The following is a 27903-nucleotide window of genomic DNA, read 5'->3' as shown; positions in this document are numbered from 1 at the left end:
CAGAAAGCAGACCTCACAGTATCAGAAGAAACAGGAAATAACTTCTGGTTTTCTTATTTCTTAGGTGGAAGAGAATCAGCAGAAAGAAATGTCTTCTGGTAGAAGATGATGTAGCTGTGCTGCCCTGTTGCTGGTAAGGACCAAGGAGCATAGAGACCGTGGCCATAGTAAATGTTTTCTGCTTTTTAAATTGGCTTAAAACTCGGGTTATCTAGGGGAGATACTGCACCAGAATTGTTCATCTTCACTCATCATTGGAAAAGATAAACCTTTTGCCTGGAGGATATCTGCCCAACCGGGTTGTTTAGTTTAAGGAAACCTGGAAAAGGCTTAGAGACAAGCTGTTCCAAGAAGCCCAACTAAAAAGCTCCCCTTGCTTCTTGGAGGGAAAGAAAATATTTCTATCATGAAACAATTTTAAGCTTGAAAGTTTTGGGTTCCAATTTTGCAGAAACATGGAAGTAGCTCAAATTTTATATTCATGTATAAACATTCTTATTTTGCTACAATTTTGTTCCTTCTATATATTTTTATATATTATATAAAATGACAATTGAGACTCGACTCCACAATTCAGTCTCACATGTGCAGAGTTGTGTCAACAGGATTTGGCCAATGGTTGGATATATCCCAGTGTATGATCTAGCTATTGATCTTTGCTTACTTTGGCCTGATAGAAGTGACAGCTCTGCTGATAGTATAGGTAAGTGCTGAAATCCATAGAGCCATATGGCTGTGGCCTTAAATAAGGATCACATTCCATAGGAATAATGCTTGCAATACTAACTTGATAGCTCATCCTTCATCCTGCAGATACTGGAGCATAATTTGCAGACAGTGTAAATAATTGCTCTGTAAGGTTTTATGGGGATGCAGGTTTTTTCTGCTTAAAGTAGCCTGCAGGATCAAGGCCATATACACAAAAAGCTATATTAATGTCAGGTCTTTTGGGCATCAGGCACTCGGTATTAAGAGATGCCAAAATTAAGGCTGGGGGGAGATATAGGAACAAGATTTCACAACTACATTTGTATATAAAAGGATATTGTGTACAGTTACGTAATAACATAGTACCGGGGGGAGGCTTAAGGCCGTGCATCTGCTGAAAGAAGTATCACTTTCCTCTGCGTATTCCCAAGGCTCTCCTGTTTCCATGTCTCCGAACACAGCAGTGTACAGTAAGCCTCTTTGTATGTCAAAAATATTTTATTTTATTTTTCTATCTTGGAAAATCTATTCCCTGCAGTGAGAATCTAGGTCTATATGGAATCAGGAATTGATCCTAAGTTTATCATATTCCAGGTAGTGCCTTAAGTACCAGGCTGTATAACATTCCTTGTTAACAGTCTCTTTGAGCAGTCTCCAGCCAGCGTTGGTCTGCCTGTCTGCGAGGAATATCCCCAGTAAGACATGCAGAGGAACACCACATTTGTGAATCTCATCTGAACCCTCACAGATGAAGAGGGTTCAAAATAGCCTGAACGGTGGGGCGCTATCAGTACCTGGTCAGCTGTGGTTAGATGGCATCTTGGAAGGGCACTGGCCTTCCTGAAAGCCTATGATGCTTGCGTGGTAGAATCAGATTCTGTGAGGCAGGAGTGGTGCCTAGGATCTGCTTGACATCTATTTAAGAATAATGTTGGTGGCAGGGCAAACTCTCTGTGCAGTCTGATACAGATCAAGTAGTAAAGTTTATTGAAAGCTCCTGACAGATGTGTCAGGTTGTATTCAAGGTGTGCTTCAATTCTCTTGGAAAATGTTAAAGTGTCTTGTCATGACATGCATCTATTTGTTTCCCTCTCTCTTTAGAAGTTTTGAATTATTCATGTTACTGCAGTCTGGATTTCCACTGATATTGCCTGGTAAGCAAATAATTCCCAAAAGGTAAACCAAAAGGGTGAATGAATATTGAAAGATTGGACCTATATAAATGTGAAATCTTCAGGAAGTGACTAACATAGGAAAAATCAAACCTAGTTCTTGACCTGAATCAAGACCTCTTTTTGCTGAAGCTGGTGGGGGACTGCTCCCATGTTCTCCATTGCTAAATTTGAGAAGAATTACCAGTGTGAGTGCAAATAATGGTTTTGGGGATCTTTAGTTAAAATATCACTATTCACCAGGGCATTAGAGTTCTATTAGTATTTATGATGGGGGGTTTGGTGTGTTGGATTTTGAAGTGCTCCGATTCAGTTGTCTGTTTCTCACCAGGAAGACAATACAGAGAAATCCAAACATCTTGATGTGGCCTCCTGGCACAAGGGCTTTGAGGAACTTCCTCAGGTGAGAGATGCTTTAAATTTCTGACCAGTTTTGTAACCAAATTGCCTTTTGATGGTGGTCAGTATAAGTGCTGCTTCTGCTGTGCCATCCAGCTTTTCTAATACTTTGCCAGTGGCTGACATTGTAGAGCTATTGCCTCCGCACATTATCTGTTCCTAGTGCTCTGCTGCTGGCATATGTTTTTCTTTTAAAAAAGGTGTTGATCTGCTGATAACATGCAAAGTCTGTCAGAACTGTAGGAACTACAGGCTATGGTAAGTCGGTTTAAAGTCAGGACTTCAAACTCTGTAGTCTCAAACAATTCACTCCTTCCCTTTTTAACTCCATAACTCATCATTATTTCTTTTCTGATGTGTTTTTTAATAAATGGAGTTCTCAACCCTGACTATATGGGAGCTGAATCAGTCACTGGAGAATATGCACTAAAATCGAATTTTAGACATACAACATCTTCTCACTTCTTGATGTTTAAGTTCTGCATGGTAGAAGAAAGCTGAAGACATCTTTTGCAGTCAGCAAGCTTGGTAGTGAAGTTGGAGGAAATCCCCAAAAAGAATGTAATGGGAAGGGTGACTGGAAACAGAAGAGTGAAAGAAGTGGGTAGGAGATGCTGGAAGTCCCCTCAATCAAAAAGAGTTAGTACAGAACGTATTGAAAGAAAAGAATAAGGCAAAAGAAAAAAAAAAAAAGCATGGACTTCTAGTAATAAGGGGAAATTGTTGTCAGTTTTCTGTGTACTTCTGAGCTTATTTGTGTTCTTCACATGATGAATCTGCTCCATTCAGCTTGTTAAAGTTAAGAATTTGGGGGATTTTTCTTTATTTTCCTAGAAAATGAAATTGTATTGGAGATTTCAGAACAGTTCTGAAGTTGTTAAAATGGTTTTCAAAGTAGGAAAACAGTTAGACTTTGTTTTTAAAAGGATCATAGGAAAAAAACGACCCTTTTGAATGGTCCTTGCTTCAAGCACTTCTTAAAACTGTAAAGAGCTAGATGGACCCTTGAACTAAGAAAGAAAAAGCAGATTTGAAAGGTGGGAAGATTCTTGTTCTCCACCTCTCAAGTGGATGGACCCTATTTCAGGGTCCTTAGAGCCACTGTACTAGGGAGCCTGTTTTTGGAGGGAAGTATGAGATCTGGAAGAACAGGGCAGGCAAATCAACCTCTTGGAGAAGAAATCTCAGTAGTGAAGGGAGAGCAATTGACATCATCATTGCATTTGGAAAACGCCAACAAGTGTGGAGTCTATTGTGTACAAACTTCCAGGATTATGGTAAAAATGTGTTTGTTGCCCCTCATCTGACATCTCGCATCCCAAAGGCTAAAAATGTCTCTAATCCCTGAAGAATGATTTGCAATATCAGCTCATTGTCTCTTCTTTTCTTCTAGCCCTGGAACTGAATTCCAAAATGCTGTGTATCAACCTGCTGAAGTAGCAACTGAAAGAGGTGAGTAAGGATAGATCACTTTTTGTTTATATGCTTCTAAAGCAACTTTCCGTGAATGAAGAAGATTATTTTTGAAAATACCTTCTCTCATAACTGCCTTATGCTTGCTTTGTTAAAAAAAGATATTCAGGCCCCATATAACATTGTAAAATAAAGCGCAAAACATTAGTGCTAATGAGAGCTAGTAAAATCCTTGCTTTGGATCACAGAGCATATTCTGTGTTGCTGATTATACTTTCATAGGGCTAGCTATCAGCACATCTTGCCAAAACCTGTGTCATTAAGTAGCAGATGCAGTGCTAGAAATAAAAGAGTAATTAAGGTTACAGTTGCTGATTATACTTTCATAGGGCTAGCTATCAGCACATCTTGCCAAAACCTGTGTCATTAAGTAGCAGATGCAGTGCTAGAAATAAAAGAAAGAGTAATTAAGGTTACGTAAGGGTGAGAAATGCAGTCTCTGTGCAGCAGCTGCTAATTGTTGCAGTCATATTGGACGGTGGTGTGATGGATGGCTGTGCAGCCATTTCTGCCTTAGGTTATCCTTTGGAGAGGATTTGTTCGATGGATTTGAGTGTGCTATATCATATCTTTAGATTTGCTGCATGAGAGGTTCTGAAGTGGATAAGGTCACTATGGAAGAACTAAGGTTTTTTTACGTATCTTCCTAATGTACTGTAAGATTCTGATCTTTCATCAGCGAAGATAACCCTAGTAGTACTCAAGAATTCTGAGCGTAAGCAAGGAAAATTGATTTACCAGACATCTTGAGAACAGGAGAAAATGATGGTGATGACACATATTGCTGCAGGATGCTGCAGTGTAAGTTCTCGTGGACTCTTCCAAATCCCAAACACAGAGTATTTCTTTGATATCCCTAATGTTAAAAGATTAAGAATAAGATAGAAACTGGTGGCTTGCAGCGCTACTGTATAGTTAGCACTCAGCATAACCTACAGCGTCCTCAGGCCAATATGCAAAATCAGAGGTTTTAGTCTTATGCCTTTAGGCCTTGTATCAGAACAGGAGCTGACAAAGTCATTTTTTCCAAGTCTGACTCAATGTCTTCATTTGGAAAGTCTGCCTCATTCATATTCTGCGTGAAAGCAGGGTTACATCACATACTATCCCAGTGTCCTTTTTTGTCAGTTCAGTAATATAAAGTACCAGCATTGGTATGTTTAGCTGAGGATGAGGTTCTGCAAAGTAGAGGCCTGTGGGGCAGGTTTTCTTCTGCAGCTTGCTGCATGTGTCACACCATTTCCTACAATCTGCACAATTACATTTTTCTGGAAAGAAGGTACTAAAAGAAAATATCTAAATCTGCATTTAAATTTACAATTCCATAAGATATCAAAGCTCTTTTTTAGCTGTAGCTACTTCTTGCTGAAGTCTAAGCTCTCCTGCATTTAAATTTACAATTCCATAAGATATATCAAAGGTCTTTATTAGCTGTAGCTACTTCTTGCTGAACTTAAGTCTAAGCTCTGTGATCTCTGAAATCAGTCTGCTTATGACCCCCTTCCCTGCCTGGAGCCTGGCTACCTCCCCCGTCTCGCTGGGGACAGGTTTTTCTGTTGGAGCTGCAGCTTTAACCATTTCTACTGAGGCTCATTGTAGCAGGGAGTGGGTTTTTCCTGAATCCTGGTGTTTTCCATTCTGTAGAGTACACTCTGCAGCTAGAGTGGATCAGAAAAGTGTAGTGCTTGGCTGCTAGATGTGTAGCCAAAAGAAAATAAATTTGCTAGTAATAGTGCCTAAAATCTGTTAATTGAAGAGAATAAATGGATAATGAAGAATCCTGGAAGGTAAGCAATTGCTGAAGCTTGTTAATGTGTAGGAAATAACAGGTGATGTAACATAAAGAGTAGTACTGAGGGAAGAGCCTTATCAGCAGAGTTCATTTTAGAAGCTTTATACCTTTAGCCACTCACAGAAATGAGAATAAATTTGCATAGAGCACAAAAACTGCACTAGACTTTTGCACTTGCACTTAGCGATTCAGTCGTACCTGAAGTCTGCTTATTATGGTTCAATCGTGGTGACCAAATACTTAGTATTTCTAAGTCACGAAGCACATTGCAGATCTGTAGAGGAACAGTTGTTTAGCAAAAAGAAATACCTAGATAATGCAGGTCTAAAAAAAATGTTTTATTCTGTTCTTAACATATGGGTGATCATCAGATAAAAGGCTTTTTAATTAGAAATGTCAGAGGTTGTACTACTTTTATCTATTTAAAAATTAAGAGAAAACAAATAACAGCATAACCTGTTGTTATGCAACATCATTCAAGAAAGTAAAAAGTAGGCAAAAATGATTGCTACAAAAAATGTGACTAAGCATGCTGTGTGTGAGGCCTGACCTGAGCTGCTTTAGCTGACTCTTGCAAAACACAAATATAACTGTGAAATTGATTATTTAGTGCACATCTGGGTAACACTTACACAACAATTGGTGCTGAAAATTCATTTTGCTAATGAGTTTTATGTCACTTGATGTAGTTGTTTCTGTGTTATAATATCCCCTTGCTTTACAACATCCTGGATGTACCAAAGTAATGCTGATAAATCAAATTATCCAATGGTTAATCCAATGGCTTCTCCTTGTGAACCCTGCCTCTCCTTTATGGCTTACATTATCACAGGACTTCTAATCTAAGCTCTCACATTTTTTTATAGGGGAATAAGATCAGGGAAATATTGCTGTCTTAAATTTGTATAGCCCACAGGTAAGGAAAATAAGCATGAGATAAAGCAGGATCTAAAACACACAACCACTGCTGCTAATTATTTCTGTCTAAATAGCAGAAGATGGGGATGGCTTAATGGAGAGATCACAAGATCTCTCAAGTGGGGACAGATGCTTAATTTTTGTTAAATGCATTGAAGACTTTAAGGTAAAAAAACTTTCGAAAATGTTTAACAGCTTTTTTTTTTCTTTTTTTTCTTTTTTTTCCCCCTTTTTTATTTCAGGTAAGAAGAGAAGGGAGGATACCATCCAAGTAAAATCATCTCGCCATACGTATAAAAGAGAGAATAGGGGATTTTTATAGTTTCTTATTTTAAAGCAGTATTACAGAATGGACTACCAGGTCTCTTGTACTGACTGGGTAAGTGTTTGGCACAAACCACAGCCAACCAAATAACTATCAGAATGTAATTTCAGTGTGTGCTATTAAGTGTGAATAAGTATCCTTGAGGGCAGCTCAAAATTCATTTTTGCTAGTATTAATAAGAGCTTACGGAGTATAATAACAGAAACAACACCAGGAGAAGTGTCCTAAACTAAGGAAGTTTGTGAGGAGTCAGTGCTGGAAATGCAGTGCTTTCCTTTTGTCCCTGTGCCCCTTGAGTGTTTGGCTGGAGAGTTTTGCCAAAACAATTAGGACAGTAACATGCAGTTACACAGAACTCTTTACTAGCCCAGCAAAAAGTTTATCTTACGAGTTTTGCACTCAACTAAAGTGGCAGTTGACCTTAGGGCCTCTATAAAGCTCATATTGCTATGCTTACTCTGCCTAGTAGCCCTGTGCTGTCTCAGCTTCCAAACTAAACCATTGCAGCCAGAGAAAATTACTAAAATGCGCAAGGGAAAAAAAAAAAAAGTAAAATCAACCCTTTCTGTAAAGCCTGACTATAAATGTCTTGCAGTGGAAGTAGCAGAGGATCTCACGTAGGGCCAGTGTATTAGTGCAAGGTTGTACTGGTACATAAGCCAGAGCAACTGGGAGGCCAATAGCGAATATTGACCTTACCAAAGCTCAAGTGAGTCCAGCATTAGAGCTTCTCTTCTGTTACCACCACTGCCAGTCCTGCAGGTGGCCTTTTCACATCATGACCTTACTGAATTCAGAAAGAGAAAGTAGGGCTACTTCTGTGTGCTGTATAATTGCAGTATTCCTATCACAAGGTGTGCTAGAGGTGCAAAAGTGTTGTAGTAAAGCTGAGGGGTGACTTCATTGCTCTCTATAGCTTCCTGAGGAGAAGTGGAGAGGGAGGTGCTGATCTCTTCTCCCTGGTACCCAGTGGTAGGACACATGGGAATGGTTCAAAGCTGGGCCAGGGGAGGTTTAGACTGGACATTAGGAAGCATTTCTTTACTGAGAGGGTGTTCAAACACTGGAAGAGGCTTCTTAGAGAGGTGGTCAATTCCCTAAGCCTGTCAGTCTTTAAGATGCATTTGGACAATGCCCTTAACAATATGCTTTAACTTGGTCAGCCCTGAACTGGTCAGGCAGTTGGACTAGATGGTTGTTGTAGGTCCTTTCTAACTGAAATGTAACGTTCCATCCTGTTCTATTCTATTCTAGTCTGGATAAGGAAACAACTGTGGCTACACAACTCTGTAGGTGACATTGTCACATCAGTGACAAGCAGGAAGAAAGGAAGGGCACCTGGCCCAGACAGAAAGACAATCAAGACCCTCACTAAATAACCTAGGCCCACTAGCTTTCCCGGCCCACTAGCGTGATGCAGGAAGCAGAATTCCAGAATCTTAGTGCAGTTTGGATGCAAAATATTGAAAATTTCCCAGGCAACAATCTGGTCAAGACCTTTATCAAAGCAAATAGGCAGAAGCTGATATTTTGCAAGCTTTCATTGACCTGATAAAAAGATTGGATGGGGTAAGTTGCTGTAGTCTTCGCAGTCTCACAGAAAGTCATTATCTGTTTAAGAAAATTACATTGTATTACAGAACTGCTTCATATGAGTACAAAATGAAGTTAAATAGAATTATACTTTCCATAGGACAACTCAAAGAATACATCTTCTAACTAGTCTTGTTTATGCTGTTCAGTAAAATAATGTATATGATTACTGGGATCTTAAAATGAGCATTTGGATTTTGAAATTCAGGGGTGTCACTTTATTTTCTCCAGATAGTCTAGTACGTCTAAAAAGGCTAAATGGACAGGTAGGAATTCTTGATTATAGCTACACATATGTTATCCACTCCAATTTCTGATTTATAGCTGCTGGAACAGAAATTTATTTTTCTTCAGACAGCTTTTGATTTGGCTGTCAGATGAAAAATTTGGGCTGCTTGAGGGAACAACAAAAAAGAGTGTCTGTTGCCCCTCTGAGCTGAACTCCATCTTTGAGAGCTGCTTATTTTTGGAATATGTGTCGGGGATAGTGAATTTCTCAGTAGAGAAATGGACTCAGAAAAAAAAAGGCCATCACTGACGGGCACTTTCAAGAAAATAGCAGTCTGGCATCAGGCTCTCTGCCAGGTGCATTAAGGTTTTGTTCTGCTTTTGTCAATGCAGGGTAAGTCTTTGGAAGCTGGACAGAAGGTCTGTGGACTGGAGGAGCTTTGCCATGGAGACAGCAGCTTTCCCTGCTCTGTAGGACACTGTGATGAGTTGATGGGTGGCAGTCTTCTGACTGACCACGAAGGCACTACTAACTGCAGTCCTGCTGTGACAGACCAGAGGCACTGTGCATTTGAAGGAAGGACAAGCACCCGTTATCTGTGTGGTGAGACTGAACACTGCTTGCAACAACAGTACCTGATCTTCAAGATCTCAGCCACAGGTAACCCTGCAAACAGGTCACCATTTTGAGGGAGGATGCAAGATTCTCTGGTGAACGTGGGTGGGGGTGTTTTGAGAGTTTTGTGACCTATCCTCCCCCCCCCCCAGTTTGATCTTCAAGATCTCAGCCACAGGTAACCCTGCAAACAGGTCACCATTTTGAGGGAGGATGCAAGATTCTCTGGTGAACGTGGGTGGGGGTGTTTTGAGAGTTTTGTGATCTATCCTCCCCCCCCCCAGTTAAGGACAGCAGAACAGCACACACTCTTATTTTTAATACGGTAATCGGAAGTGTGAATTATTGATTTAAAGTGGTAGTGAATGTACATGTGTGCCAAGATTATACTATGTAAGGCGGACCCAGGATGTTCATTTTACGTGGGTGGTTGTCTGCAGCAAAAGGGCAGTATCAGGTGATTCAATAACATCAGTGTTTTGAACTGTTGCAGCCAAAATTTTGTCTGTCTGAGACCTAGGTCTCATAAAAAATTACTTTTTGTATCCTGAACTGCATTTCTTTATAACAGTGTAAGTCACAAGAAAGTAATTTTATACCTTACACTTTTTTCCCCCCGTACTTACAGCTAAAACCAGCTTAAGTTTTGCATAGCTCTGTAGCTCAGAGAATGAGATTAAAATCCTCCTAGTAATTCTAATATTAGTGGGTTTAGACATACAGTATTTTGCTTCATTCTTGTCAATGTGAAAAGATGCACACTGTTGTTCAACCAGGAGAAAAAGTTATGGTCCCTAGCTTCAGGCACTTAGTGTCTTTGGGCCTCTTCCCTCCTGAAGCAAAGAGGAATTCTACAGTTGTCTGTAAAAGATGCAGGACTAGATTCTAAATCATCCTACAAAGCATTAATGTTCTATTAAAGAAATGCACTTTTACTAAAGAGCCGAAGAAAAAGCTGCCAGTCTAACTTATTCCATATAACCAAGAGGGTGATTAAATGTTCCAAATATGCAGAAGTCAAATGTCCCATTTCTGCTTTAAATCTTTTCCTTTTATAGGCTGTGGGTTATACTCCCTGCTTTGAAAACCTGTGCTGTTTAGGAACAAGAATTTATTTACAGTTTTAAAAACTTGCAACTAATCTTGGATGAATAGTCTAAATTAACCTTTGGCAGAGAAGTTGTCATTTCTAAGCCAACACATAGCTGCATTTTGCATTAGTTCAGGAATATTGGGTACTTTGAGGGGTTAAGAATGAAATATTTTCCATGATTCATATCTCTTTTAGTTTGAAAAGTCAACAACTCTATTCCAATGTAGCCAAAAGGGGTTTTCAGTCCAAAATGTCTCGTTGCTTGCAATTAATTTGGGTTCTTGCAGTTAGGGTTTTGTATCACAATGCATTAATGCATGAAAGCAGCTGCACAATGAGTAGTGCCACATGTTTGAGCTAAAAATAATCTGTGTATATTGTTACTGCACAAACAGTTGTACATTTGGTCACTGAAGATAATCTCTTTGTTAGAGCAGCAGAGACACATATGGCAGAATCAGATACATGTTGTAGAACTGTGAGGGGATGTTTGTGTGTGCCTGCTTGTGCCACTTCACCACACCCCATCCTTGTCTCTCTCGGCAGCGCTGTTGAGTCCTATTATTTAAACCCATGAAAAAGTCCAACAAAACTTTTAATGGTAAATATGCTTAGGCAAATGGAAACAACTTTTATTTTCCCCTGGAATTAAGATTTGGGAACTTGGACAACTGACATGGTGCTCTAGGGAGGAGGGAAAAAAGCTATGCTAGTTTAGAATTAATTTTGTCTTGCCAACATATCTATGGGAGAGGGGAAAAAAAAACCCCTGAAAATAGTGTGCTTTCCAATTTACTAAGCTCAGTCCTTCTTCCACTTACAGGTCAGTGTTTTGTGGACCCACTGAAGAATCTGTGCCTTTCAAGAAACTCCAGAAAATTAATTCTGACCCCCATCCTGCTAAGGTACGTAGAGTGGCTTGCCAACAGACAACTCCTTCATCCAAATCTACAGTAACCTTTGGGTCTCAAAAGCACTTGTTTCTACTTCCAGCTTTGCAGCTTAATCTCTGCTCTCCATTCCAAAGTAAATTACTCAGAGGAAGAGTTAAATATTATGTCTAAGTTTTTCTTTTGTTCCTTATGTGAAACCAGTTCTGGGGCCTACATCTCCTACTACGCCTATCAGTGGTTCTCCAGTGCAGTACTGCACCACGCTAGAGCCTGGGTCTGTAAAAGTGCTGGAGACTGCTGTAGTGCAGCAAAATGGAGGAGATAATATCAATTAGCATAAGACAGCAGGACTGCCAACTATCACCACTCAATAGGTGCTAACTTCTTAGGCAAGTTATATGTCTTCATTTTCCAAGTTTCGGTACTGTGCAAGGTGCTTAACTGTCACTAGCCATAACTGACAGGTTTTGATTGCTGCCCCTTGCTGCCTTTCAGCTGGGCTGAGTGTCTTCAGTCAACCAGCTTGGATTATAAATGACCAGTGGAAACGATGAAGCTCCATTCTTGCAAGTAAGTCTCGATCTCATCTGACAAGATACCATTGTTGATTAGCAAGTGAAACCTGTAGTCTGTGCCCTGTCTGAACAGAATGGGAATATGGTTGAAAAAATACACCCAGTCATACTACTAGCAGATAATTTATAATCAAAGCATATTATAATTATGGTTTATAAATGAGGTGCTTATAACCATTTACCTGTCAATAGGTAAATGTCTAATGTTTTTAATAGTTGCCTTCTCTTCTGCCTGTTAAATTGTATATATTAATGATAATATATTATCATGCTGATATATGTTGGTTGTCTGTCTTCCAATATGAAGCTGCAATTGCATACTGACAGTGGAAAAAGAGGCTGGGATCCTGCAGCTTGAGAGCACACAGAAAAGAGTCAGAGAAGTGTTTAGTTTCACATTAGGAAGAAGCCAAGAGAAGGGAGTTATTAGCTATACAGAGCTAATTTGATTTGTGATTAAAGAAACTGGCTGCTGTTGCATCTCTTTCTGAGAAAGTGGGAAATGAAAAGGCATGTATTCTCTCCAATTAAAATTACAGCTAAACTTGCTTATTAACTACTTCTAAATGTGAAGAACTTGACTACTGAATAATTACTTGAGCCAGAAAGAGTGGTGGTAATTTGAGTACTTCTTTTTCTTATTTTAAACGCAGGTCTCTGCTTTTAACTGCATGCCTTTGTTCCTTTTTTTTTTTTTTTTTTTTGAGAGAGAGAGAGAGACAATAGTAATATGTGCCCATGAAGGAACTTGCAATGTACAAGGACTTCTGCTCTGCATTGGCAGACAAGTAGATGTAGTTCTGGCATCTCATTTGTGCTCACTAGACCTATACTGACAGTAAACAATCAAAAAAAAAAAAAAAAAAGCTGTGTGCTAGCAAATTTTTTATTCCTACTTTTGCCAAGATGTGCTTGTTTATGCACTCTCTCTATGCCAGGATTTTCAGTTACAATGGCATTAACATGTACCCTCTTCTCCCTTCTTTTATAACTAGTAAGCTTATTTATTTTTCTTTCAATTACCTGTTTTAGAAATGCTGTTATCACTTTAAACAGCTTCTCTTTTCTAGAGTAATAGCTTAGTTATGTACATAACCCAAAAGTTTTGACTGCAAAAAGATGTTGTAATGTGGAGCTAGAGAAAAAGATATGCTAATTTCATATTATATTACAGATTTCACTGTTTCTGTCTCTCTTTACCATAGTAATTTGTTTTTACTAATTTTAATGTGCTGTTCTGCCCTAGAAATTTTAAGTTTCTGAATTCTGGATTTTTTTTTGGAGAGGCTTAAAGACCCCCTATAGCCAGCATCCCTGTACCTAAGATTTCATTCTTAAACTTCATTTTATAGCACGTGAATAAAGGAATTAAAATATTATTAAACACAGAAACAGGATCAAGAATCTTCAAGATATCTAGAACTGCACGTTATGTGCCCTCCAAGAAAATAAGTGGTAACTATTAACTATTCAGAACTTCTCTCTTGATTGGGGTAGAAATTTTGACAACTAACCTTAGGCTTCAAAGCCTTCCTTCAAACCCCTGTACACCATGGGGAGTACTGGGACAGTTTGGTGACTAAAATGGAATCCAAATGTTTAGGTTTCAAAACAGGTATCTAAATGCAGTCAGTTAATAAGTTACCATCATTATTTATTTGCATTTCATCTTGCCCTTGTCTTGGCTTAGGCTTCTCTTAATTTCACTCAGAATTCACAGCCTAGAAACGTCTCTTTGTAGGTTATTCTCAAACTTGTTTTTGAAGGAAGAATGGAAATCTGCTTTTTATTTAAAAGCCCTTCTCGACAAGGCTGCCTGTCCAGCAGGTGGGGGAATTACATCCTAAACCTGAAGAGAGACTGAACCAGAAAGATGTGGGCTGTCTTGGAGAGTGGGCACTCTGCCTCTTTTGTTTGGAAGCTGCGCCAGCCTGCAGGGTGGAAAAAAATGCATTGTTCAGTAAACCCAAGTGTGATCGTCAGAAGGTATGTACCAATTTACTAGCTTATTGGTTGTCATCTGCCTGAAATGGAGAATATCCCAAACTATGCCAGCGTTTTATATTAAATAGTAGCTAATATAATGTATTTAGTGTTGGGAGCAGGAACTGAAACCTAGAAGCTCACACCACTACCATTCCTGGATGGCAATTCATCACTCTGTTTCCATTGCTTACTGCTTCTCAGGCTTATGCATCTACCACTCACTGTTGCAAAGATACTCCATCGTAGTGGATTAAACAGAGAATATCCTCCCTCTCTGCTCATTTTTGCACAACAGTATCCATGGCCCAACCACAGACACCAAATCAAACTTTCAGGATCTTGGATTCAGGGAAAATTTGTGAATACCAAGCCACCTCACCCGTGGAAAAATCAGGAGGGATTAGTCAGTATATCAATGCTTTTGTCTGTGCTCAATTATGGAATATTTTTAGTCATCCTTTTAGCTTTGCTGGTAAAAAATAGAGGTGTCTGTTGACTCCTGGTTGCTTAAACACATTAGTTATTGGGTTTAAATCTCTACTGTTTTTACTGCCTTGGACTTTGATGTCTATGTGCTATCACCTAATTCGCTCTTTTTCTTCTTCCTTTCACCTATCCTTGGGAAACTCAGCCCTTAGGAAAATGAGATGCATCTGGGAACATTCAAAAGCCAAGATTCAGACAAAAACTTTGAAGGGGAGTGCTAAGAACTGAGGCATTTCAGGTTCCAGGATAAAGCAGAGTAATACAAGGCTTGGAAAAAGTTCAGTTTTGGATTCAGAAACTTAAATTCTTTTTCATGCTCTCATTACCTAAGTCTTGCTTTTTCCTTTTCTTTTAAACAAACAAAAGGGTTTTTTGAACAAGTATTTTTATATATACCCAAGTTCCTACTACTGCAATTATCTGTAAAATTAAACACGTTTAATAATACTTTAAAGAAACTTTTAAGAAATGAAAAATCCCTTCTTAGACATAGCATCAGTGACATAACCAAGGGCAGATTACAGAAAAATCTTAATATCTATCATTTCTGGTGCACAAACAAATTATATGTTGAGAGCTCTGTCTCAGTGCTGTCAGTCTTTGTAGATGTTTAAGGTCCCACAGAGAAGGCTATCTTGCAGAAGGAGAAAATAGATCTTACCCCTTAATTCCAGTATCCAGGACATCAGAGTAGTGGCTTCAGTGGTGGAAGTGCCGAATTTCCTTCCTCAGGTTTTCTTTATAAAAGACTGAGCTGACCTTGATTCTTTTCTTCGCTGGGGCTAGAGGGGGAACAAAACAGGAAAAAAACAAAACAGAAAACAAAACAAAACAAAAACACAAAAAAAACCCAAACAAAAAACAAACCCCCAAAACCTCTTTCCCCTTTAGGAAGAGTTCAGTGCATTATTTTCTGAGTGTGAGAATTTAACCATTGGCTACGTTGGGTATCTTACCTCCTCAACCGGATGATTTTTGAAGTTCCCATTTTAACCAGCTTGCTGGCTTGGATGAGCAGGATCTCAGTAAGAGCTGAAGTATTTATTAGGTAGCAGAATATAGGAAATACAGCATGGCTGTCTAAATCCTTTTCTCTTTTTAACCTCAAGTATTTAGTCCCTGAAAATTGAGGAGTACAGGGAACTGGGAGTATCTAATTTTGAACTTTGTAAATATTAATGTGTTGCATATAGGTATATAGCCTATATTGAAAAGAAAGAAGCTGCTTTTCTTGCATGGAGCAAGAAGTGTTTTTTTAATTTTTAATTGGTATTACATTTCAAAACAACAGGAAAACAGTTTTTCATATTGGTATGTTAATACTGGACCTCTTTTGAGTCCACATGCTGTAATGCTAATGACTTTGTATGTACTTGAGAATTCTCTAGGGATAGTTATCTTGCACAGTTGAGATAAAGCTGAAATGCATTCCCCGCGCAACTGGATGTGTTGTCCTTCTGTAGATGCACTCTGTAAAGTAGCATAAGCAAAAAGAATGAAGAAGATAGGAATGCTGGGGCAGAAGAAGTTGTGAAAAGGGGGCTCTGGGGTCTTAATTTGTTTAAGGTGTCAGAAACACTGAGGTGTCAGAAATAGTATGTGTCATTTGTTTCTCAAGATTAGGGTGGGTTTTTTCAGTTTTACAAATATCATCTAGTGCTCCTTGTAAAGACAACAATCATTCCTTTTGTTACTACCCATGAGAAAATCACAGTGATGCCTGTGACACGTGGGAGATAAGTAGTAGCCTATCAAACAAACAAACAAGCAAAGGAGATCTGAACTGCTAGATTCTTTTCACTTTCACAAAGCTGTAGCTTTTTAGTAAAAATTTGCATACTTTTTACACTAATTTGCACTGAAATTATGTTCCTGTAACCCAACTGCTGCATAAGGCATTTCTCTCCTATAAGAAAATGTAGATACCTAAATCCAGAATGGAGTCTGCAGCTTGGCTGCTACAGACTAGTACTTACTCCCTTGTGAAATGGGGTAATGTGGCTGGGAAAATATTAGCTAATTTAGAGCTTTCTGAAAAAGGAGCTGTGAGAAATCACAAGACAGAAATGGAGGTCGTTGGCCAAAACCCATCAGAAGAGAGGAGACTGGGTGATCAAAGAGGAGGTCCCAGGAAACTGTGAGGAGAGTCCTGCATCCTGTGCTGGACAAGGCTACTTCTGCAGTTCACTGCGAGCTCCTGATGAGTCAGAACAGGTAGTACTGGAACAAGAGAGATAAATAATGCAGCTATTAAAGTAAGCAGTTCTGCTGTATACTGGCAATATTAAAATATAATGCAAAGAATTAGAAATGGAAGACTGTTAAAACCAGTATGTCAGTGGCAGAACTACCTGCTTTTATCCCAGTTCAGGAGCTTGGGAGAGCAAAGAATGGAAAGCAGCGCACATAAGGAAATATTAAAATGGGTGGGCTTGAAAGGCACAGAACTATTAAATACTTTCTATGTTTTAAAAGCTTAATAAACATTGTGATCAACCTATGAATAGGAACTGAAGCTCCTATCTGCATTTAGACAAGGCATAATAAAAAAATGGACATGCAGTGTCTGAACCACCTAGAAATTCTTCTTGGGAATATGAATTTGACCTAGAAGTAGGATAGAACACGAACAAGGTCAGGCTAGGTAAAATAGGGCTTCATTTCAAAATGGCAAGTAACTGTTTATTCAGTAGAAGGAAGGCTATTTCTATTTCATTTGTGCAAGTGAAAGAAATTATTTGCAAACAACGGGTTTGCAGTAAACAAGTTTCTATTAGTTTATAGGAGCTCTTCACAGAAGACAGTTTTATATTTGGGGGGTTTTTTTGCTGGTTTTTTTTTTTTTTGCTTTTTGTTTTTTTAGCTGTGAATCCCAAAGGAATCTAAATATAGACAGTGTGGATCTGAATCAAAAAATTTATTCCTATCAGTTTGTTGAATTGACAAGCTGCAAACAATTTAAAAAAAGGCAATTTAAATCTGTTAAATGTAAGCTTGTCAATCTAGTGAAACCTGGTCCATGAAAAAGGGATGAAAACAAGCCTGGAGTTGCACTAGAAACAGTGATGCATCTTTAGATGGGGAATAACAGAATACTCTAAGGCTGATTAGAAAAAGTAACTGCAAATGCATTATAGTAGAACTAGAGTATTAATGGGTTGTTCACTTGAATGCTTTGCACAAAAAGCAGTAGTGGCTATCTCCTGAGATACCTTATTGCCTGACCATGCAGCCCTGCAATCCCTTCCTGGGGGCTGGCAGCCTGTGCAGCTCTTTTCCTTCCTCATGTTCTCTACAGATTGCACTTCTGAACTCCGGGCTGCTGGGTTCAAACGCTGCGTCACAGGGGTAGCAGGATAAAGGATCTGTTTGTTCCTTTTTGTATTTGGAAAGGCAGAATGAAGAAAATAGATTTATTTAAAAGGCAAAAATAAACGACCCTTTCCCAGACAAGGCAAAGTAAGGATAGCAAATTGGAGCCAACAGTAGGAGCTGGAAAAGAATCTTTTCCCTGTTTGGCTAGCCTTCTCACACATGAGTGCTTTCTGTAAAGAAATATTGCTGGATTTCTCCCATTTTTTCCATTTCTAGAGAATCTGATTTAGATAGGGGTTCTACTCTGTGTATTATAATTGCAGGACTCAAGTGCATTTGTAGCTTATGATTCAGGGTGTTCCAGTGCTATAAAGGTACTGATGGAGAAAACACTACCCAAATCGTTTCCTATATATGGAAGACTTATAATGAGCTTTCTTATCAAATTCAGCCTCAGTAATGGGCCACACAAGAATCTCTGTGATTATTTGCAATAGAAACTAGACTAGCCCATTTAAAAAAAAAAAAAAAAGCAGCATTATTTTGAGGCAACCATTGCTTGTGCTTGAGCAGTAGTAGGTTAAATCACCTACTGTTTCAGCTTTATATTATTTCAGCTTTTTTGTTTGATCTCTGACCAGAAGAACAGGGGATAACCTACTGTCCGCAGAAATTATCTGAGTGTCACTAGTGCCATATAGCCTACAGAAATCTGCGGACCACTCCAACAGTAAGAAATAGCATTTTTCAAACTTTTACTGGGGTTTTAGCAAGAGGGGGAGGTGGGGCAGGGGGCGCAGGGGACAAGTACTTAAACATCAGCTTTCCAAAAAATGCTTCGTCAGTGTTGGATTGTCATCGCCCCACCACCACCACCAATATGTTAACCTTCTGTCTTATTTTTTTTGCTACTCTTCACTTATATTATTTCTTTCAGCCATGGACTAGCTGAGAAGTGTGTTAATGTGAATATTTACTTATGGCACTAAATATTTGGTAGTGTGCCAGCATTTTTTACCATACTAGCTGTAGAGATGAACAAGGTATATCCAGAGTAACCCCTCTCATTTTTGAAAGGTAACTAGGAAGACCTGTTACCATGTTACAGAGGAGAGGGCCTGTGGCTGGTTTTTCAAACAAAATTATTCTTTTCTGTTTCAATAGTATGTAATAAAAAAAAACAAAAAACAGGAAAGTCAAATTTTACCATGCTGCTATAATTACTACTGACCCAATTTTCTGGAAGATTGTCACGTAATGCAAAAACAACTGGAAATACTATTTTATGTTTAATACAGATTCTGTCATTCTTAGAAGGTAAGTAGCCATATCTGATAAGAAAATTGTACTTAAAATGCAAGTAAGTTTATCCCAGTTCTGAAGTTCTCTTTCCACCTAGTGTAGTCTGCAAAGCTAGGAAAAAACAAATAAGGCCAATTTAACATGAAAAAAATATAATTACTTAGCTGCTAGAAATGAAGATTCTGTAGTGGGTCGGGTCACCATTGCTTTGAGCCGTTACAGGAACTGGTGTTTTCAAAGATGATGTAAATTAGTCCTTCTCCATGTTTAGAATCAGTATGATGTAGGTCAGGTCCAGCTTTCTTCTGCCCGTTTCCTCCCCAGCCTACAAAGAAAAGGGAAGTGGCTTGAATAACTCCGTAAAGGCAGCATTCTGTTGGCTGGAACACTTCATACAATACTATCCATTCCTCCAGATAAACGCACCTGACAAGTCAGTTACTTCTGAATAATGAAGTCAACATCATCTGTGCTTTTTGGGATATGCAGCGATGGTGAAAGTGCTGCTACAAGCTTTAAAATTAATTTCTATTTTGCTTAGGAAAAAGTAGGTGGCTCAGAAATGCAGTTTTGGTGTCAGAAAGCTAGGTGAGCACAGAATAATTATTCGTCATACGAATAGCATTTCTATTACTTATTACTATGTATTAAATTCTTAGTAAAGTAAGTGGTAATTATATGTTAATATTCCAAATGCTAGTTGGCTTGCAGGAAGTGACAAGACAACACACACTTAAAGAAGCCTGGGCACTGAGAGTCTTGCAGCCCAGACTTCACTACAGTCCCCTGTGGCATGGTCAGGCTTACCTGTGTAGGAACTCTCTAGTCTTATTTACTGTTCCCAAGAGAGTACAAAGGAACAGAAGTCTACCATTTTATTCAATCAGAAGTTCACTTCAATAGCTGGAGCTGTTTTACACAGGATTTGAACAACAACAAAAAGACAGACTAGAGATGCTGTTGATGCCTTATCCACAACAGGAACTCAGTTTAGCACCAATTTTATGATCTGGCTGCCACTGTCCAAGCTTTCAGAAGACCAGAAGGGGCAGGATTTTTGGATTGAAAAGCTGGATAGCTACAATGCCTGGAGAGTCTGGATATTTCCAAGTCATGGGGAAATAAAATCCTTAATCCTTCTAGAAATCCTGCCCCCAAAATCATTTGAATTCAATACAGCTATCAGGTCCCCTAACTTGAGAGCAGGGCTTTCTCTCCTTCCCCTTTCAAAAATGCCTGAGCTACCACCTCCTTGTCAGCTTTGGTGAGAGTCTTGCATAGAACACCTGCACACAAGTAATTACTGAAGAGTTTAAGTCACACAGAGCTAAGGTATCCACTAGAAACAAAAGAGGTCCCATCTACTAGTCTCAGGCTACTGAGGCCATGTGGATTTGGTGGTGGAAGGCAGCTGAGCAGTTGGTGATGGACACAGGCAAGAGCTTGGGCCCATTGACACCAGACAGTAGCCAAGTATAATTTCAGGCCCTGAATATATTTAGTGATACTTCTAAATCCCTTTATGTATATAATTTAGTTCTGCAGACACAACAAGTTACACATCAACATCCACTCAGATTTGTTTGCTGCACTGTGATTGAAGCATCAGCATCAACTAGTACAATATGAAATCAAGTCTCATTTTCAAGTTTAAACATTTGTAAATCCTCTCATTTTTTTCCTAGTTGGAGCGTTACTGGAGCAATATTTTAGGAAACTGCCTTCATTCACATGCCCTAGTTCATCTTATTAAGCATTTGAGTATTATGGCTTAGAAACATTAACAGTAGGGAAAAAAAAAATCAGGATAAAGGCATTTACATTGCTTATTATAACACATTTTGTTAATGGAAAGTTTCCATATGCAGCTGAGAAGCGTGAAACATTTTTAATATAAGAAGAGTAGTGGAACTGCAAAATTAAGTAGAAAATTACTTTAAAAAAAAAAAAGAAAAAAATCTAACTGACCCAGTGTTATGAAACTCTAAGAAAAAAAATCTGCAGAAATACATGCTGTAGACCTTGCATAATAATTACTATGCACTATCACCTAACACTGCATGTAACATTTCCTTCATCATTTATTTATGGTTATTGTTACATGTACACACACAATTCTGAGCAATGCTACAAACCACAAACCTGATTTTACTTTTTTTTTTATATAAACAAAGACAACTTAGTCAGCAGATCCTATAAGTAGTATTTTACACATTGATATGAAGGAAAACTATGGGCTTTGGCTTATGTATGCTTCTGTTCAAAGAGGATGTGACAAACAAGGAAAAAGAGAGGATGAACAACTTTGAGAGCGACGTACTCATTTGGGAGAATGAGTTTTCTGGAAGAATGGGAGAATTGATATTTAATCAATATCTATTTAGCAGGACTAGTATCCACAATATCTTAGCTCCCACTTAGATCCTTCCTGGGGCTATATATTTGTGCTTATTTACTGCTGAATGCTCTGACCCTATATGCTATAACATCAGCTTGGGGTCTACTCCTTTCTTTGGTTTTCCAGCAAAATGAGCTTTGCTTGTCCATTCTCTGTAGGGAGAGTAATGAAAAAGCTCCAGCTTTACTTTTTTCATTGAAAGAATAGAACAGGAGCAGTTGCAAGTGATTAAGTATTATAACTAACAATAGTTGCCTTTTTTTATTAAGCCCAGGTTATTCAAACAAGATTAAAGATAGAAGAAGCTGAGCTTTTAGGGGTGGTACTTAAAATGAAGTACCAAAATAAATGATTGCATAAAAAATTGATTTATAATTCTTGCTACAAACTGATATTTCAATCTTTGGTGAGTCCCATCCTTTCAAATGATATTTGCCCTGCCCCTTGGTTGTCCTTTTTGACTCAGCCCATTAGGGTTGTTGGGAAGTGATGTTATTTTAAGAAACAAACCCTCCCAAATATCTCCCTCTGTAACAAAGCTTGTAACATGAAGGAAAGCCAAACCAAGAAAAGTAATATAGTTAGAAAAGAAAGGAGGATAGGGAAAGTCTACGGCCAGTACTTAGGAACACACTCTCTGTGGCAAGTAGGAAATTTTTCCTTTGAGAGGTTTTTGTAGCTTTAAGCAAGTTAAGTGGAACACCTCTCTGTTATAGGACTATGAAAAAAATGTAGAAATCCATTCTGGTGCATCTTTCCTAATGCAAAGGGCTCTACAGTCAAACAGGAAGTATACACAACCGTTAGAAGAGATTTTTTTTTTTTTTGAGTATAAATATCACACAGGCAGGAGAATATTAAGAGAAGCAAAAGCCAACCTATGGAAACCACTAAATAATTTTTGCCTTCAAGGCAAAATGTATTCTACTTACTGTTCTCCACACCAGATCTTTTTTCAAATCAAATAATTTTTTCTTTACATCCAGAATAAAAGTGAAAGAATAAATAAATTAATATGAGAATGTTTCTCTATCAAAATATTGCTAGTGACATCACTACTCTGTCATTCTCAACAGCATTATTTTCATTATATTCTTTCCAAACATGGAGAACAAATTCATGAGAAGACCATCTGTTACTGTGTAGTACTGCACCTGGTTAGCTGTCTTCTGCTTTATAAAAAAATTAAATGTTATCATTGCTACTGCAACTGACAGTAAAAATGGTAGAAAGGCACTGGAACACAATTTTGTACCAAAGCTTTAATCTACATATAAACCACAAAATTTTCTTCTGGAAACTGATGGGGAGTGTTTCCCTCAGCTAGAGGCCTCAGACCTTGCTCTAAAGACTCCAATCATTCAAGCAACTGTTGCTCTGGTGACCTTTGGCTTCTTTCATTGCGGTACTACAGAACAAATAGCATGATTTCATTTTTGAAGTTGTGTCTTTTTAAAAACAGCTTTTATATAGAAAAAAAAAAAAAAGACAGTAGTATTATAGAAGATCTGCCATACCACAGCACATCATGTAAGATGTGGATCTCAGGACAGCTAACTTGCAAGGTGCTCTCATCATCCGTAGCTTCCATTTACCCCAAAATTTACTTCAAATGGCTGAAAAGAGTCACTGTTCCTTCCAATTTGAGTCAGAAAGCCACACAATCAGAAGGAGCTGTTCCCTATCAAGCTAAGAACAACCTACATTGCATAACTACATTTAAACTAGAGTTGCCAGGGGAGGGGAACCTCAATCCTTCTCTCTCACACCAGTATGATGCCACAAAAACAATACCAAGATGTGATATATAAGAGAACAGAATTTCACAATAGGCATTTATTTTCTTATATTGAAATATATATGGATAATGCTTCTCTCATTAGAATGTACCTAGACAGAACTCTTTCACGTGCTAGCCAACAGATTAAAAAAATGCACCTCTTTACCGATATTCTTTTGACAAGCGTTACTCATTTCTGTCTCTCATCTCACATTCTTAGACAGACAATACCTTCCCCACTATGTGAACACGTCAGCTAGGAAACGGCTAAAGAAAGAAGAACAGGAAGAAGAGAACATTATTTTTTTTAAAAAAGCTGATGTATTTGAATGCAAAAATTCACAATGAGAGAATAATAGTGAAACATTTATAATCCTGTCTGATTTGTTGGTTTTGGCTACCAATGCAAACTCTTTTACTTCACAGCATATAATAGGGCAGATTTTTGTGACAGAAGCCTGAGTGCTCAAACTGAAATTACAAACTGCATTTGGTGACAAGTATACAACTGTAAAGTCTTTGTTGTAGAGCTGGCTAAAGCTACAACGCCCAAGGAAGGATGTCTATTTAGTGTCTTCCTTCCCAATCCTCCCTGCTGGCAGAAAAGATTGCAGGATTTGCTACCAGCAACCTTAGGGGCTTCCTCTTATACAGTGACCACTGGCCAGGCAGGCATGAGCAGGCAAGTAACAGTGACTGTCAGGGGTGGAAAGAGAGATTGAAGTGCGGCACAGAAAGCATATTCGGTGCCAGACACATCGAGGCAGGGAAGATGGAAAAACATCAAACGAAGCCTCTACCTCACCCACACAACCAGCTTTTGCTCAGATCCTTGTGATTTTGAATTACTGGGTTCTTACTCAGTCTTTGAATTCACAGTTAATTTTCTGAAAGACTGAATTTGTTCCGTGGGAAGTCATACTTTTCTGGAAGGTATAGACATAGGCTAGAAAAGGCCAGTTCACTGCTCCCGAGGCACTAAGAATGCACTGAGTTAATAGTTACCACATGCACATACAAATCCCAAGATCCATTTCCCTTATCACTGAAAAAATAGTGAAAACCAAGGAGATACTAAAAAAAAAAATAAGTCTGAAAAAAAAAATACTGAAAAGATTTAGTCTCTAACAGCACAATCGTTAAGCTGCTTCCCTGGTGTGAAAGATCTTGGGGAGAAGAATACGTGAAGCTGCACATTGCACATCTTACTGATCTTAAACATTGTGCACCTTGTTATAAGCAGAGAAAGAAGAACAAACATCCCCTTCAACATACACAAGGCCTATTGCCATATGCATTTTCTAAAACCTAGAATGGCAAGTTAGAAAATGCATTTGGATTTTATTCTGGTGGTTTTGAAAGTCTTTGTCAGCTTTTAGTTGAACTTCTGCACTCAATTGTGGCTCCAGCCAAAATGAACATCTAATTTTGCAAAAGTTTTGATTTTGGTATAATTTCTTCTTCCCTGTTAAGAAATCAAACAACAGACAACTAAGACAATCTACTGCATGCTGATGAGACTCTCACAATATATTTTTGAACCCTGTTAAACTGTAATTTCAGATCCCACAGTTAAGTAATTCTGGGAACGCAGTGAAGTGCGTTGCTGATACACCGATACAGGCTGGGAGCGCTACGGTCTCTTGCTCCGTAGCCACGAAGGGTCTTTACACCATGAATGGAAAACAAAGTCACAGAACCCTTTGATATCATTCCAATAAAGCCTCACCACATTCAAAGCCTCATAAATTCTGTTACTTGAAAAGCAACAGAACAGACTCACATTGCTTTCAGTAGAGGAGGTGCTGGAAAGGGCTTTCTTGTTTCAAGAACTTTTGTAGAGGGAGTTATAAAAACAATGGTAAATCTTCTCTTTGCATTCATGAAATATCAGAGTACAAAACACTGTTATCTGATTTCTGTCCGTGCAATGGCATTGCTTTTCCAGCAAAGATGGTGAAAGCAACAAAGGGGTAAGGGAAAAAAAAAAAAAAAGAAAAATTAAAAATCAGCCTCGTGAACAGCTCTGAATGCAGCAACAAGCAAGAATTGACATTTCGTCTCCTACGCTTAATGAAATGAGAAAAGTATTGCAGAGATTTGATTCTGAACAAAATACAATATGGAAGGCAAGAAATAGGTGAGTTTAACATTCTGCTCACTCATTCATCTCATCCCCTACTTTAGTGGAGAATGTAGTTCTAGTTCACTGTCCTTTTTCATTTAGTTATCTGAGAAATTGCTCTCTTCCTGCAGCTACCTAAAATCTGTTGTTATTTGTGGATAACAGGAAGTGTATTACAATTTGGTTTTCCAACATCTTTTATACTTACTGAAAAAACTGCGGCATCTTGTGGGGTCTAGAAAGCCTGTAAAAAATTGGGACAACTCCCCTAACTACTGAAAATAGCATTTGAAAAACAACAATCAACCAACCAAAAAACTTCACAAACCTAGAAGAATTTGAATTTCCTTACAATTCAGAAAATACCTTTTGCAGCTTCAAATATCAAACACACTACTAGGTAGATGGATTCACCTTCTGAACCAGTAAGCAAAAGAAACAGATATAACACACAACTGATAGTGGAAGCACCTTCAAGAAGTCATAAATAGACATTATTATTTTATCTACATCTTTCATTGCTTTCTTTTCTAGACAGCCAGACTCACAGACTTGTGGGCTTGCTGGGGTACCATCCCTACAGTTGAGGCAGATTGAAAACTTTAATTCTAAAGCTAAAATTAATGCATGGCAATACACACCAGTTTTTGCTAATGAACTCTATAAATCAAGGTTCATTTATATTCAGAAATAATTATCTTTGTAACATTACAGACTTCTATACTTGAAACATTTGTGCACATGCACATAGGCACAAGACAAAATGAACTCTAGTGCTTTTTGCAATTTTCAGTTGTGGAATAGACACCAAGATGTCTGTTCCCATAATTTATTTTGTGAAACATATTATAAAATAGTAGCCACTTAATTCTTTTCAGAAGAAAATCAAAACTTTCCTGAGATTTATCTTACATTCACTTAGCATAAGTTGGGGAAAATTTAGTGATTTATCATGTGCAGGCAGTCTGTCTTTATACAGAAATATATAGTAACATCTCACACCTACAGCTGAGCATACCACCTACAGCTCAACAGCAGCACTTCCATGTTTACAGCTTATCTAATTTATACCACTGGAAATCTAAGACAAGCCTTTAAAATCCACATTAAAAAAAAAAAAAAAAAAGAGAGAAGAGAAGTGCAAGACTATAAAAAGGGAAGGGAGCTTAATCTAGGTTTGTTTACTATTTAGGGTGACTTGACTTGATTGTAATATTCACGAGTGACAAAGTAATGTCTGTAAGATGGCAAAGCCTACATTTTATTTTTCTCAGCCCAACCATCATTCAGGGCTACAGCATACCAGAAACACAGACAGAATCGAAAGCTCCACTTCTGACATGGAATTTCACCTGATTGATGGCACCCTGATGGCTAACTTGATGCTTTTCCGAGGTAAAAGTCATTTTTCAAGCCTGTCCTACTCTTTGAATTTGCATAACTTACATGTCCCTGCAGAGCATATTTTATTCAGTGGGTCTTTATGTAGTTTTGTGTAAGGTTCCAAGGACTTAGTTGTATGGTTTTTTTCTTTTCTTTTTAAATTTAGTTTGGTCAGGTTAATCTTTAAAAGTTTACTTTGTTCCAAAGAGTCTATAAGGGTGAATGGTTATGTTTTAAAGCTCTTACCTATTTCCTTATTTGCACAGGGGAAAAAAAAAAGATTTAAAAAAAGATGCTTTTAATGAGAGTATTTGGAAGAATTGCATACACTGCTGTAACAGTGGCATAAGTCAAACCATACACCAAATGTTTCACAATTTGTAGTTTCCGTCGCTAAGCATAAGGATCATCTTTGAGCATAATACCTTGTTCTGTTTGGAGTTCAAAACGCTTTTCTAATATGTTAAGCCACTTCCCACAAACTTCACTCTCAGGAAGTTTGAATTGGCTGCATTTCCAAAGAGGTTTGAAGGATGCCAGTGTTCTCAGCTTTGTAAACTCAAAATGAACTTGTATTCATGTTTCAGATCAAATGGAGGGCTCGAGTTTTGTATTTTATTTTAATCACTGAGGTAGCACTTTGGAATCCAAATACTCAGTTCTTATTTTTTTCCTTTGTAAGTGCTCACTCTCATGTTTTGCCTAGTCAGTCTGCCAGAACCATTAGCTTCAGACTTTTCACTGCAAAAAATAGACAGACCCAGATATTGCATTTCTAAATCAGAAGTTGGGGGGAACTCAGAAAAGTTCTATAACAACAAATAAAACAAATACTAATGATCAGCTAAAATAGCTCATATAGCTGAATAGTGGTCTCTCCGAACATCTGAACAGATCCACTGAAACATATCTTGAATTTATTTTTCTTTTTAGATAGTGGTTATAAAATATATAAGCCTCAACTTATTGATTCAGCAATTTGTGTTGTTGAATACAAAATATATTAAACATTTTGAGTTGAATAGTGTAGTAGATAGTGGTAATAACAGCACTAGCAGCACCAATGTGTTTTTCTTAGCTCTGGAGGAAAACAAACCAATCCAAACAAACAAACAAAAGAAAGAAAGAAACAAAAAAAGTCTCCCAACCCACTTGGTATCCCTAGGAATTGTAGGGCATTATCAGTTCAAAAGTAAATTTTGAAGTACAGTCGTTTACTGGTGTAACACAATTTTTGCAAGTACCCTATACAAACAGTGAGCAAAAAGAAGCTAATGATACCACAGAAGACACATACAATGTGTAACTAAAAGTCTTAGGCCCAAATTTGAGAGATGTAGATT

The 27903-nt window shown here is 38.1% G+C and overlaps 1 long non-coding RNA gene across 1 annotated transcript; it reads left to right on the top strand.

Annotated features, from left to right (window-relative positions):
- Window positions 1-26572, top strand: LOC106888877. The gene is made up of 10 exons (XR_001412222.1): window positions 1-133; window positions 1810-1862; window positions 2212-2283; window positions 3673-3731; window positions 6705-6841; window positions 9002-9269; window positions 11141-11222; window positions 11706-11780; window positions 13527-13771; window positions 26452-26572. It is a non-coding gene; the product is annotated as an uncharacterized LOC106888877 (long non-coding RNA).
- Window positions 26573-27903: the final 1331 nt, after the last annotated feature.

Source organism: Calidris pugnax, unplaced genomic scaffold (genome assembly GCF_001431845.1).
Source record: "Calidris pugnax isolate Ruff unplaced genomic scaffold, ASM143184v1 scaffold15, whole genome shotgun sequence".
In the NCBI taxonomy this organism is placed as follows: Eukaryota; Metazoa; Chordata; class Aves; order Charadriiformes; family Scolopacidae; genus Calidris; species Calidris pugnax.
This window is presented reverse-complemented; position numbering and strand designations above follow the sequence as displayed.